Below are 12,389 nucleotides of genomic sequence, written 5' to 3' on the forward strand. Positions count from 1 at the left end.
ATTTGTACATTTCTTTACATTCCACCAAGTGGCATTTTTTTAAAAAAACATGTTTCTACGTATGCTTATGTAAGCACAGGACATTTCTGAAAGGATATATCAGAATTAGGATATATCAGAATTCTTAACTGTACAGCTAGGTCAGAGTCTCTCAGTTTTCAGTTAATACTCTTCTATGTGGTTTGCTTTGGGGGAGCCAAAAGTATGCATTCCTTTCATGATAATAAAAAGTAGAAATGAAGTATTTGGAGTATGTAGGTCTTCTGCGAAAGAAATGTGGTTATAATGGTAGCTGTTAACACACTTATGCTGGCAGCTGTGCATACCTTTTCAAATATAGTCAACTCAGATGTACATTTCTTTTTAAAATTTACTTTCTATTATGAATAATTTCAAACATACACGAGTAAAGAGATAGTGTGTATTAGGTGAGGCAATCTACCATGGACCCTGAGCACCCCTGCAAGTTCTTGTTGGGTATATCAAGAGTGCAAGGCCCTGACTGCTCTTTACCTGGGCTATTTCTCGGGATTGTGTTTTCAGCTTGCAACCTTGAGGGAAAAAGTATTATCTCCCCCATGACAAAGGGCAAACTTAGCTTCCACTTGCTATAAAAACTGAATCTACCAAGCTCAGTGTTCCTCTCTGGTAATGAAATCCATTATGTGAGCAGACAAAGGTGGTCAGCCCTTTGTGTTGCACCCAGGAAACTTGGGGCAGGAGAACTGTTGCAAACCAATATGAATGTCTGGCAACTGCTTTTTTTTTTTTTTTTTGTGCAGTATGCGGGCCTCTCACTGTTGTAGCCTCTCCCGTCGGACGCGCAGGCTCAGCGGCCATGGCTCACAAGGCCTAGCCGCTCCACGGCATGTGGGATATTCCCGGACTGGGGCACGAACCCGTGTCCCCTGCATGGGCAGGTGGACTCTCAACCACTGCGCCACCAGGGAAGTCCCTGGCAACTGCTTTTGCTGTGATTAACATCCTTTGTGTCTGACCCGGGGACTTGTGTCTTCTGCCATCATCAATGGAATAGTAATAGAGTAGCTACCAGTTTAGCTTGTGTAGGTTAAAATTCCAGACCTGCACCTGCATAGTTCCTTTCAGTACAATGAACACCCATAGTCCCCATCTTTCCCACCTAGTTTTTTTTTTTTTATTTATTTTTATTTTTTATTTTTTTTTGCGGTACTCGGGCCTCTCACTGTTGTGGCCTCTCCCGTTGCGGAGCACAGGCTCCGGACGCGCAGGCTCAGCGGCCATGGCTCACGGGCGCAGCCGCTCCACGGCATGTGGGATCTTCCCGGACCGGGGCACGAACCCGAATCCCCTGCATCGGCAGGCGGACTCTCAACTGCTGCGCCACCAGGGAAGCCCCCCACCTAGTTTTAACAATTGTCAACTCAAGGCCAAAACTTCTTCATTTATAAATCCCCATCAGCCAATGTCTACCACCCCAGATTCTTTTAATCAGATTATACCATTTCATTTGTAAAAATTCCGGGGTACATTTCTATAAGATTCCTTTTCTTCAGCACAGTCACAAAACAAATATCATACTTTTTAAAAGCTGGTAAATCCTTAATATAATTTTTATAATTCTTAACTATAGATAAATTCTTTTGGGTAAATTTGAATCTTATCCCTGTCCTTTGCACCAATATTTTAAGTTTGGTATCACTGCAACATCAAAACATGAATATAGTTTATTTATTTGTTGACTTCCCCTGGGTTAATCTTTTGGACCTCAAAGTGCAAAGCTAGGGGAATTTGGGTAATGAAGTATCACGTGTTTAGGTATGCAGTAAATACAGTTATAAAATCAATTATTTCTGACAGAAGCTCTAGTTAATGTCATTGGCTAAATTGTACAAGTCAGTTATCCCCAACCTTGTAAAATATTGGTAAAACTGGAAAGAGAATGTGTAGCTCCCAGGCTGCTTTTTAGCCATCACTGTTAACCATGGTACTGCCAAAGGACCAACATATAGGCTTTTTTAGAAAAGTGAATGAAACTGACTTCTGGTCAAGATAGTACACACTTTGATGCCACTCCCTTTGCTCCAAACACATGGTAGAATTAACAAAAAAAGATTGAAATTACATATCCATATTCAAAACCAAGATAAACTCTTTTGTTGACCAGGAACAAGGAGCTGTAATCTTGCTGGGCTATGGATCCAGAAATAGAGGCAGTCTGGAGTTTGTAACTTAAAAGGTAACAGATTGAAGGGGTGGGTAGAACCATGGAATGTGGCTAACTGGGGCCTGGATTGCTGCTTGCAATTAGGAATTTAGGTAGGGCTCCCTAAACTCAATAGAGATTGAAAAAAACTATACCCCATCTGTGCATGAAGACATAGTTTATATGAAGTTGAATACTTAGGAAGCAGACACAACATTGAATCCAGACCTAAGTCCAGCTACCCTCTCACTTAGTGCCTGGAACTCCTGTCTCCCAAATTTCATGGTGCTAACAGAGTCTCAGATTACTAATGTAAGACTTGTTTCTGGTTGACATTCCTGGAGAATTGGGTAGAAGTTACCACAAAACCATGAGGGAAGGAAAGATAACATGTATGGGGAAACTTTTTCCATTCATGAAAAGCTTAGAAGTTAAGCTTCCAAAACATACAAGAAAACCTAGCCAAATGAAAGATAACCAACAAAATCAGCATCAAGAGATGAATTCACTGTAATTGAAATGAAAATAATGGAGCAAACTGATAATAACTTTAAAATAAATATGTTTAGGGGCTTCCCCGGCAGTCCAGTGGCTATGACTCTGCACTTCCAATGCAGGGGGTGTGGGTTTGATCACCGGGGAACTAAGAGCCCACATGCCTCGTGGTGTGGCCAAAAAATAAAGTTAAAAAAAAAAAACTAAAACAAATAAGTTTAGAACACTCAAAGACATAAAGGAGGGATACCTTTTCTAGAAGAATAAGAAATTGTGAAATAAAAGTGGTCAGAAATGAAATGGTAAAGGTAGATATTTAAAGAACCAGTTAGAAATCCTAGAAAATAAAAGTGCAGTTATTGAATAAGCACATCATGAGCAAATGAACCAACGCTTAGTGCAATTATGCCCACCCCTGATTCAGAAGGAGGACTAAGGTCTTACTTAAGAGGAAGATAAGAAGGTAAATAATTTAGGATTTTGTTAGAAATTTTTAGAGTATAAAAGGAATGTAAATATCACTACTAAAGAAATAGAAATATAGTTCTCCAAGCCAGTCAAAGGGAAATAAAACTAGTAATTGAACAGAAGGCAGGATATAAGAGAAGCAAAGAAAAAGCATGGTAAACAGAAAAATATATATGCGATGATAACAGTACATCAAAACATAGTAATGATCACAATGAATGTAAAAGATTTAAACTTCGCTCCTTTTTGTCCTCACACCGGGGAAGTCAGTGACCAGCTTAGTCAGAGGTTTTTTGGTGCCAGGCCTCTGTCCTTTGGGTCTTTTGAGTGGGACATGTAATTCTTCTATTCAGCACTAGAGGTCAGCAGCGTTCACTACTGTATTTCTTTCCCCTAGGACTCTATAGTACTTCGGTCAGATTCTCACGAAGCAGGAATGCGTTTCTTTTATTTATTTATTTTTTAATTTTTTTAATTTTTTTTTTGCGGTATGCGGGCCTCTCACTGTTGTGGCCTCTCCCGTTGCGGAGCACAGGCTCCGGACGCACAGGCTCCGCGGCCATGGCTCACGGGCTTAGTTGCTCCGCGGCATGTGGGATCTTCCCGGACCAGGGCACGAACCCGTGTCTCCTGCATCCGCAGGCGGATTCTCAACCACTGCGCCACCAGGGAAGCCCGAATGCGTTTCTTTTAGACCTGACTTATCTTTCATCTAAGACTCATTCCCAAATTTAAAAAAAAAAAAAAAGTATGGTCCTTAGAATTTCAGCTTCTCAAAATAGTTGCCAAGGATGTATTTAACTGCCTGGTAGATCTAGGGAGCCAGATTTTTTACAGATTGTACTTCTTAATTGATGGGCATTGGTTAGATGTTCTGTGAATATGGCTGCTATAGCTACAGAATGAGGCTTCGAGCAGGATGTATGTAGCTAGAGAGCCTTCATTGGATCTTAGGACAAATAGATTTATACAAGATATTGTCTTCAATGTTGTTGAAGACTGTTATGAATCTTTCTGGCTAACAGTTAACCTTGAAAAATCATATGGTTTGTTCACTCTCTTGGTGGTGTACTATCAGATAGGATTCTTTTTCTGACTCTTGCCTTTATATTTGCTCAAAAGTTTATGGGGCTTTGTCTTAACCCTTCCTAGGAGAAGCAGAGAACCTGGAGGGATTCATATGTGGGAACACCCTTCGGCTGTGAGCAGTTATCCCATTTTGCCATTTTCATCTTTACTACGTTAATTAGTGGTAGTGGCTATTAGTCAAGAGTCACTGACTGCAAATAGTACTTGGCTATTTAGGCAGAGTTTGAAACCAGTAATTATGTTTAACTTGTGTTTAAGTAGGCAATGGCTCATTTTAACTTCATTTAGATGATGTTGTCACTTGGGAACAGAATAATTTCCTTATGCTACTAAGACCTTAGTATATTACTATGGCCCATTGTAGATGTCTAATAACTTTATGGAATGAGTATGAATTGGCTAATGGAGTCTTTTCTTTCCAAAGTGACTGCCAAGGGAAAGAACTTTTAAAGTTGAGCTGTGAAATTCATCCTTGTTAAATGGCTTTTCCAGAACTGAACTATGCCATTTATTAAAGCTTTGAAAGACATAGTAAATGATCAGAATTTCTACCTTGGGTGTGAATTATTTGTATGCAGAAAAACAAAAGAAAATAGAATTTTAAAAGTAAAATTTAATGCTGAAACCCCTGAGCAGTTGAAAGTATTATTAGAACTGGTAAAACGAATCTCTGGTGCAGTAAGTCAGAGAATCTCTGGGAAGCAGTTATGATTGGAGAAGGTGTGAAGAGGAGCTTCTGGCTGTCTCCAGTTCATAAGCTGGGTGGTGGTTACACAGGGGGTCCACTTTGGTATAATCTGGCGAGCTCTACATTTATAATTTACATGCATTTCTGTAAGTATATCACCCTCCAGTAGATTTTTTTAAAACTGATATTTACTGAATTCTACTTTAATCCAAACTGCATCCTAAAGTTCCTCAGGTGAAGGAAACTTCTCCAGGTCCCTGGTCTTTAGCCTGTCTTGTCAAGACTTTGGTTCCTTCGGGTTCCAGGAGGCCTACTGAGCAGTGAGTCTTCCCCAGTTTCTTCCAACTATTTGGTTGGCCAAAAAGTTTGTTTGGTGTTTTCCATAAGATGGCTCTAGTGGCACTTAGTTGTCTTTAACTTCATTTGAAACAATTTTGTTAGACTATATTGTGACAACTGTCATATCAGTGTGCATTTAGAAAAAAACTTATCAGAATTGGTGAATTTTTGTGTATTTTAATATTGAAGATGGAAGAAAAAAACATTTTTAGCATATTATGCTTTATTATTTCAAGAAAGGTAAAAGTGCAACTGGAACACAAAAAGATTTATACAGTGTATGGAGAAGGTGCTATGACTGATCAAACGTGTCAAAACTAGTTTGTGAAGTTTTGTGCTGGAGATTTCTCGCTGCATGTTGCTCCATGGTCAGGTAGACCAGTTGAAGTTGATAACAATCAAATCGGGACATTAATTGAGAACAAGCAACGTTGTACACACAGGAGATAGCTGACATATTCAAAATATCCAAGTCAAGCATTGAAAATCATTTGCACCAGCTTGGTTATGTGAATTGCTTTGATGTTTGGGTTCTGCATAAGTTAAGCAAAGAAAACCTTCTTGACCATATTTCCGTACGTGATTCTCTACTTAAATATAATGAAAACATTCCATTTTTAAAACAAATTGTGAAGGGCGATGAAAAGTGGATACCGTACAGTAATGTGGAATGGAAGAGATCGTGGGGCAAGTGAAATGAACCACCCTCAACCACACCAAAAGCCGGTCTTCATCCAAAGAAAATGATGTTGTGTATATGGTGGGATTGGAAGGCAGTGCTCTATTATGAGCTCCTTCTGGAAAACAAAATGATTAATTCCAACAAGTAGTGCTCCCAATTAGACCAACTGAAAGCAGCACTTGACGAAAAGCGTCTGGAATTAGTCAACAGAAAATGCATAATCTTCCATCAGAATAATGCAAGACTGCATGTTTCTTTGATAACCAGGCAAAAACTGTTACAGCTTGGCTGGGAAGTTCTGATTCATCCGCCATATTCACCAGACCTTGTACCTTCAGATGTCCATTTATTTCGGTCTTTACAAAATTCTCTTAATGGAAAAAATTTCAATTCCCTGGAAGACTGTAAAAGGCACCTGGGACGGTTCTTTGCTCAAAAAGGTAAAAAGTTTGGGGAAGATGGAATTATGAAGTTGCCTAAAAAATGGCAGAAGGTAGTGGAACAAAAAGGTGAATACGTTGTTCAATAAAGTTCTTGGTTAAAATGAAAAATGTGTCTTTTATTTTTACTTAGAAACCTAAGTCACGTTTTGGCCAACCCAATAAGACTCACAAGGGATCCAGAAGTAATGTCACCACTATCCTGAATGTATTGTAGTGTAAGTTTCAATGTCACTGTCCTCTGTACTTTTATTAGAGAATGACTGGAAATGACCTTGGAGCCATAACTCTGGTCAGCACATATTAACAAATTAACAAATTATTAAACCTGGTTTGATCTTTATCCCTACTGTCATATAAAAATATGTCATAAGGCTTCGACTGTAGTGTGAACTATAAGTATGTTTTTTAAATTGTTGAAATAATTTCACTAACAGAAAAGTATAAAGAAGAGTGCAGGGCTTCCCTGGTGGTGCAGTGGTTAAGAATCCACCTGCCAATGCAGGGGACACGGGTTTGAGCCCTGTTCCGGGAAGATCCCACATGCTGCAGAACAACTAAGCCCGTACACCACAACTACTGAGCCTGCGCCCTAGAGCCCGTGAGCCACAACTACTGAGCCTGCGTGTCTAGAGCCCGTGCTCCACAACAAGAGAAGCCACCACAATGAGAAGTCCACGCACCGCAATGAAGAGCAGCCCCTGCTTGCCCCAACTAGAGAAAGCCCGTGTCCAGCAACGAAGACCCAACGCAGCCAAAAATAAATAATAAATAAATAAAAAATTTTTAAAAGAGTGCAAAGAATTTCTATGTCATTTACCAATTTCCTCTCTTGTTGATACTTTATCCCATTTACTTTATATTTTCTTTCTCCTGAAAGTTTGCAGACGTGATGCCCAATTACCCCTAAATACTTTAGTGTGTATTTCCTAAAAATAAGGAAGATTTCCTCCACATAACCATCAAAATGAAGAATTTTGATTTCACATTGATGTAATATCATCTAATCCACAAATGTTATTCAAATTCTGCCAGTTGTCCCAATAATGTACAGGATCATGTGTTACATATGTTTGCCATGTCTCTTTAGTCTCCTTCAATCTGGAACAGTTCCTAAGTCTTTCCTTATCTGTCACAACCTGAATAGGTTTTAAAAGCACAGGCCAGTGGCTTTGTAGACTGCTTCTCAGCTTGGATTTGTCTGATGTTTCCACGTGATCAGATTTAAGTCAAGCATTTTGGCAGGAATGTCACAGAAGTGAACTATCCTCTTCTCATCGTGTGGCACACCATGCTGATTTATCCCATAACTGGCGTTGTTGCCCTTTTTTAAAAAAAAATTATTTATTTACTTATTTTTGACTGCATTGGGTCTTCGTTGCTGTGCACGGGATTTAGTTTCTCTAGGTTTGTTATGTCATTTATCTCCTCAGTAATTCTAGTTGTATCCACTATCAGTGTCTCTGTTTTACAAATGGGGAAACTGAGGCTCAGAGCAGGGTTAAGTAATTTGCTGAAGGCTGCTGATATTTTCAGTTGTGGAGCCTTTGAATTGAGTCAGTCCATCCCCAGAGTTTGTACTGTTAACCAATAGACAGTTTGCTATTGGACCTGGTTGGTTTTGTGTGGTCGTTTGTTTGAAATTTAAAATAGAGCTGAGTTAGACCATTTCATTAATCTTAAAATCCTGGGAGAAAAGTATATGTTTCTTCTGCTTCCTTTGTAGCTGTCTTTTTTTTTTCTTTTTCGAAAATATAGTGTTTATATATACAGAGTTTAAAATCCTTACATAAAATAAGAAAGATACTGAAATGAAGAATAAGAGATTATGCATGAGTACAAATATTTTTTCTTAGATATCATAGTATATTATACTCCAGTTACCTACAGTTGTATGAATCAGTTCATGTTCACTAATATGTACACCCAAATGGAATAAAGGAAAACAGCTGCAGTGGAATGAAAGTTGGTCTATCAATTGTACATCTTTGGTTTTCCTGGTTTTTTTAACCTTCCCTTCTACACTTTGGTTAGGCCAGAAGCCTGCATAACATAGAGATACTATTGGCAATCGGAGACAGTATTAACTAATTCAACAGTGATTTATTATGTATAGGTTAAGTGCCAGGTATTGTGTTTTACATTTTGAGGATATGGGACATGTACACCATCCTCAAGGAATGTTCAGTTAGCAGGGGAGGAGTGGTATATTTGTTCATCCATCCCATTATTCCTTCAGTTTTTCATTTATTCAACAACAGATGCTTATTGAGCCGGGCAACATGCTATGTGCTAGAGTACAACGGTGAACAAGACAGAAAAGTCCCTGTCCTTAAGGAACTTGTATTCCTTGAGAAAGAGACAAGAAAATGATAGGCAAATACGTATATGTATATATACACAGTATATTTGAATATAAATATCCATATGTATATATGTAAATTGCAAGTCATGATATGTGTCATAAAAGAAGTAGGTATGGGTCAGAGAGGGCACCAGCTGCAGGCAGTGAGTGGGGAAAACATAATCTCCTTTGAATTGAGTGGTTAGGGAGAGTGGGTCAGTAGGAGCTTTTTCACTAAAGATGGTGTAAGCAGGGAAGACATTCATTAACTCACCTAAAAGAAGTCTGGACATAGGTGGTAGCAGGGTTGGATCATTTAATTAACTATGAGGATGTTGGAACCTTGGTTGGCTTCTTTGCAATTCCCATGGTTTTCTACATGGCTGCTACAACTCCAGACATCCGAAAGTAACTCAACCACATGGAGGTCTTCTCCCTGCTGCTCCCAGGGTAATGGGAAGCCCCATTACCCTGTACTCTTTATCTTTTCTTCTTATTTCTCCATGCTTCTTTCTAGATATTTCTTTTGATTTTCCAGTTTACCCAGCTGTGTCTAATTTGCTATTAAAACTACCCATCAGGGCTTCCCTGGTGGCACAGTGGTTGAGAATCCACCTGCCGATGCAGGGGACACGGGTTCGTGCCCCGGTCCGGGAAGATCCCACATGCCGCGGAGCGGCTGGGCCCGTGAGCCATGGCCACTGAGCCTGCGCGTCCGGAGCCTGTGCTCCGCAACGGGAGAGGCCACAACAGTGAGAGGCCCACGTACCACCAAAAAAAAAAAAAAAAAAAAAAACTACCCATCAACTTATCAATTACCTGTAATGTGTTTTTCTTTTTTCTTTGTATTTTATTTATTTATGTTTTAAACATCTTTATTGGAGTATAATTGCTTTACAAGGGTGTGTTAGTTTCTGCTTTATAACAAAGTGAATCGGCTATACGTACACATATATCCCCATATCTCCTCCCTCTTGCGTCTCCCTCCCACCCTCCGTATCCCACTCCTCTAGATGGACACAAAGCACCAAGCTGATCTCCCTGTGCTATGCAGCTGCTTCCCACTAGCTATCTATTTTACATTTGGTAGTGTATATATGTCCATGCCACTCTCTCACTTTGTCCCAGCTTACCCTTACCCCTCCCCCTGTCCTCAAGTCTGTTCTCTACATCTGCGTCTTTATTCCTGTCCTGCCCCTAGGTTCTTCAGAACCATTTTTTCTTTTTTTTTAGATTCTGTACATATGTGTTAGCATACGGTATTTGTTTTTCGCTTTCTGACTTATTTCACTCTGTATGACAGTCTCTAGGTCCATCCACCTCACTACAAATAATTCAATTTCATTTCTTTTTATGGCTGAGTAATATTCCATTGTATATATGTGCCACATCTTCTTTATCCATTCATATGTTGATGGACACTTAGGTTGCTTCCATGTCCTGGCTATTGTAAATAGAGCTGTGATGAACATTGTGGTACATGTGTTTTTCAATTTTAGAATTTCTATGTGCTTCTTTTCAAACCTGTTATGCTCTTTTTTGCTTAATAGTTTCTAGTTCTTTCCTGAAATTTTATTTTATTTTTATTTATTTATTTTTTTGCTGTGCCACATGGCATGCAGGATCTTAGTTCCCCAACCAGGGATGTAACCTGTGCCCCCTGCAGTGGAAGCACGGAGTCTTAACCACTGGACCGCCAGGGAAGTCGCTCTTTCCTGAAATTTTAAATCTTGTCTCTCATGTCTTTAAATGAGTTAGATAGTTAATTTTAGGCTATATTTGACATCACATTATCTGCAGTCCCTGAAGGTCTGTTGAAAAACCCCTCATGGGCTTCCCTGGTGGCGCAGTGGTTAAGAATACTCCTGCCAATGCAGGAGACAAAGGTTCGAGCCCTGGTCTGGGAAGACCCCACATGCCGTGGAGCAACTAAGCCCGTGTGCCACAACTACTGAAGCCTGCACGCCTTGAGCCTGTGTTCTGCAACAAGAGAAGCCACCTCAATGAGAAGCCTGCGCACTGCAATGAAGAGTAGCCCCTGCTCGCTGCAACCAGAGAAAAGCCTGCACGCGGCAAAGAAGACCCAACGCAGCCAAAAATAAAAAAATGAATGACATAACATAAATAAATTTATTTTTAAAAAGAAAAGAAAAACCCCTCAGGCTCTGACACCTCATGCCAGGCTGCCCTCTCCGTGGAGAGGCTTTCTTCACCTGTCTCAGGCTCTGATCAAACATTCCAGGCAGCTCTCCCATGTGAAATCCCTTCTCACTCCACGTAGGCTATGATACCTCATGCCACGTTGCTCCTCTGTGTCCTGAGCACTCTCCTTACCACATTTGGGACCTGACATCCTGTGCTGGGTTGCCGCCACATGGATGCCCTTCTAATTATTCTTGGATTGTGACATCTCAGAAGGGACAGCCCCTCAATCACTGTGTGGATGTCCTTCTCCCCAGGGTAAGACTGTGACACCCCAATCTGGGCTGTCATAGCCTCCTTCCCTGTGCAAACAGATGCTCACCTAATAGCTTTTGGAATAAATTGTTCAGGATAGGAAGGGAAGAGGAAGGAGAGAAAGAGAAATATTTAGTTTTTAAAAATCCAATCTGAAATTTTTGCATTTTAAGTGAAGCCTTTTGGTTCTAATAATTTTAATGCAATTACTGATAAATTTTGGGCGGGAGCTACCATTCCGTTTTCTATTTTTCATTTGTCCCTATACTCAATTCCACTCTTTTATTGCCTATTATTTTCTAACTCTACTATTATGGATGACATACAAGTCTCTACTCTTCTACTGGTTCACTAGAAATTAAACGTGCATCATCAATTTTCAAATATTAATGTTAATCAGTATCTTTACCTTCCTTCTTAGAATACTACCATTTCTCCACTCACAACTTATGTACTATTTTTGTTAAATATTTAAATTCTACATTTTAAAACCCCACAAGACACACTTTGTTTTATGCAGTAAATATTGAGTTACCCACTGTTTACCACTTCCTTTGCCCTTCATTTGTTTTTGCATATCAGGAATCATATTTCTTCTGATGTACATCTTTTAGAATTTCTGCGGTTTTACTAAAATGAATCTAATAGAGAATCTCTTTTTTTTTTTGAGAATCTCTTTTTATTTATCATGCTTGGGATTTGTTAGACTTCTTGAATCTATGAATATCTGTAGTCATTTTTAGGTGACTCTCAATCATTATTTGGTTATTGCCTCTACTCTCTCTCTCTCATCCTCTGTGACTGCAGTTCTGTGTATATTAGAACTTCTCACTGTATCTTCTCTCTTACCCTGTTCCCCTTGCCCCCTGCTCCCATTTTTTGGTCTTTCTGAACTTCAAGACTTATTTCATCTGACTTATCTCCCTAGTTCGCTGATTCTTTTTTTTTTTTCTTTTTAAAATTTTTTATTTATTTATTGGGTCTTCGTTTCTGTGCGAGGGCTTTCTCTAGTTGCGGCGAGTGGGGGCCACTCTTCATCGCGGTGCGCGGACCTCTTACTGTCGCGGCCTCTCTTGTCGCGGAGCACAAGCTCCAGACGCGCAGGCTCAGTAGTTGTGGCTCACGGGCTTAGTTGCTCCGTGGCATGTGGGATCTTCTCAGACCAGGGCCCGAACCCGTGTCCCTGCATTGGCAGGCAGATT

This window comes from Kogia breviceps, chromosome 10, assembly GCF_026419965.1.
Source record: "Kogia breviceps isolate mKogBre1 chromosome 10, mKogBre1 haplotype 1, whole genome shotgun sequence".
NCBI classification, from domain to species: Eukaryota; Metazoa; Chordata; class Mammalia; order Artiodactyla; family Physeteridae; genus Kogia; species Kogia breviceps.